Source organism: Coturnix japonica, unplaced genomic scaffold (assembly GCF_001577835.2).
Source record: "Coturnix japonica isolate 7356 unplaced genomic scaffold, Coturnix japonica 2.1 chrUnrandom733, whole genome shotgun sequence".
Lineage (NCBI taxonomy): Eukaryota > Metazoa > Chordata > Aves > Galliformes > Phasianidae > Coturnix > Coturnix japonica.
In genome coordinates this window covers 21,978-24,868 of record NW_015440095.1, presented here as the reverse complement: position 1 = coordinate 24,868, position 2,891 = coordinate 21,978, and the positions used below count along the sequence as shown (strand labels likewise).

Genomic DNA, 2,891 nt, shown 5'->3' with positions numbered 1-2,891 from the left:
CCAATATGGACCCATTGACCCCAATATGGCCCCATTGACCCCAATACGGCCCCATTGACCCCAATGTGGCCCCATTGACCCCAATACGGCCCCTTTAACCCCAATGTGGCCCCATTGACCCCAATATGGCCCCACTGACCCCAATACGGCCCCATTGACCCCAATATGGCCCCATTCACCCCCATGTGTCCCCATTGACCCCGCAGTGGTGCTGCAGTCGCAGTGCGGCGCTTGTTGTGTTTATGGGTTCGTTGGTTTATAGGATCAAAGGGCAGTTGTGGGGTTTTTGGGGGTCTTCAGGAAGGGTTCGTGTAGGGCTTCAAACAGACGCTTGGCCTGGAAAGGAGGGGGGCACATATGGGGTGGGGTGAGCACTATGGCCCCATTGACCCCAATATGGCCCCATTGACCCCAATTATGCCCTATTGCCCCTAATTGACCCCATTGCCCCCATTGGCCCCCCATTCCCCTATTGACCCATTGCCCCCAGTTGCCCCATTGGCCAGCCATTGACCCCATTTGACCCCATTGCCCCCATTGACCCCATTTGCCCCCGATTGTCGCCTATTGACCCCATTGCCCCCATTGACCTCACTGACCCCATTGACCCGCAGTTGCCCCATTGCCCCTAGTTGACCCCATTGACCCCAGTAGCCCCCGATTGACCCCATTGCCCCTATTGACCAGATGCCATAATTGGACCATTGCCCCCATTGAATCCCCATTGCCCCCATTGCCCCCATTGCCCCTAGTTGGACCCCATAGCCCCTATTGCCCCCATCGCTGCCACCCGATGCCCCCGTATATGACCCCATTGACCCCAGTTAACCCCATTGCCCCACTTGACCCCCAGTTGCCCCTATTGACCCATTAACCCCAATTGCCCATTGCCCCTATTGACCCCACTGCCCCCAGTGCGCCGCGCGAAGCGCCCGTGCCCCCATTGACCCATTGCCCCCACTGCTTCCATTGACCCATGCCCCATTGACCCCATTGACCCTATTGACCCTATACGCCCATTGCCCCCATTCGACCCCACTGCCCCCATTGACCCCATTGCCCCTATTGACCCCAGTTGCCCCATGCCCCTATTGACGCCCGATTGACCCATTAGCCCCTTATTAACCCCAATAGCCCCGTTGGACCCATTGCCCCCATATGTCCCCCATTGCGCCCCATTGACCCCCAGCTGACCCATTTGCCCGCCATTGCAACCATAGCCCCCATATGCCCTATTGACCCCATTGCCCCCATTTGCCCCCATTGCCCCCAGGTGACGCCATTGCCCCCCATTGCCCCGATTGCCCCATTGCGCTATTGACCCATGACCCCAATTGCCCCCGACTGACCCCATAGCCGCCCATTTGCTCCCCATTGCCCCATTGACGCCATAGCCCCATTGGACCCCATTGGCCCCATTGCCCCCATTTGCCCCCATTAGACCCCATAGGCCCCCATTGACCCATTTCCCCCTATGCCCCTATTGACCATTGCCCTTATTGACACCAATTGACCCCATACCCCATTGACCCCATGACCCTATTGACCCCATTGAACCCCACTGACCCCATTGCCCCCATTGACCAGCCACTGGCCCATTGCCCCCATGATCCCCACATTGCCCCCATTGACCCCATAGCCCCCCATTGACCCCATTGACCCCATTGACCCCATTGACCCCATTGCCCCCATAGCCCCCATTGACCCCATTTACCCCACTGACCTTTTGGGGTCCGATCCCTGGGCACAGTGCCAGCTCCTCCCGTGGGGCAGCAGCCACCGCAGCCAGCGACTGTGGGGCAGATACACATAGAGACCCATAGAGACCCATAGAGACCCACAGAAACCCCATAGAGACCCACAGAGACCCATAGAACCACATAGAGACCCCATAGAGACCCACACATACCCCATAGAGCCCCATAGAGCCCCATAGAACCCCACAGAGACACACAGAGACACTACAGAGACCCACAGAACCCCAGAGACCCACAGAGACCCATAGAGACCAACAGAGCCCTATAGAGCCCCATAGAGACCCACAGAGCCCCATAAAGACCCCATAGAGCCCCACAGAAACCCAGAGACCCCATAGAGCCCAACAGACACCCCATAGAGCCCCTTAGAGCCCCACAGAGACCCCACAGAGCCCATAGAGTCCCATAGAGCCCCTTAGAGCCCCATAGAACCCCATAGATCCCCACAGAGCCCCATAGAGACACCACAGAGTTCCACAGACATCCCATAGAACCCCACAGAGCCCCATAGACCCTCATAGAGACCCGTAGACATCCCATAGAGCCCCACAAAGCCCATAGAGCCCCATACAGACCCCATAGACCCCCATAGATCCCCACAGAGCCACCATCGAACCCCATAGAGACCCCACAGAGTCCCCACTGATCCCCATAGAACCCCATAGATCCCCACAGAGCCCCCATATAGTCCCATAGAGACCCCACAGAGCCCCATAGAGCCCCACAGAAACCCATAGAGCCCAATAGACACCCCATAGAGCCCCTTAGAGCCCCATAGAACCCCATAGAGCCCCATACAGACCCCATAGAGCCCCATACAGACCCCACAGAGCCCCATAGAGCCCCTTAGAGCCCAACAGACACCCCACATAGCCCCATAGAGACCCCACAGAGCCCCACAGAGCCCCATAGAGCCCAACAGACACCCCATAGAGCCCCTTAGAGCCCCATAAAACCCCACAGACTTCCACAGATCCCCACAGAGCCCCCATATAGCCCCATAGAGACCCCATAGAGCCCCCATATAGCCCCATAGAGCCCCACAGAGACCCCACAGAACCCCGTAGATCCCCATAGAGCCCCATAGAGCCCCATAAAGCCCCATAGATCCCCATAGAACCCCATAGATCCCCA

At 58.0% G+C, this 2,891-nt stretch overlaps 1 long non-coding RNA gene across 1 annotated transcript; it reads right to left on the bottom strand.

The window, feature by feature from the left end:
• Window positions 1-217: 217 nt before the first annotated feature.
• Window positions 218-1,795, bottom strand: LOC107307637. Its single transcript, XR_001552465.1, has 2 exons — window positions 1,724-1,795; window positions 218-336 (listed from the first exon to the last, which is right to left on the bottom strand). It is a non-coding gene; the product is annotated as an uncharacterized LOC107307637 (long non-coding RNA).
• Window positions 1,796-2,891: the final 1,096 nt, after the last annotated feature.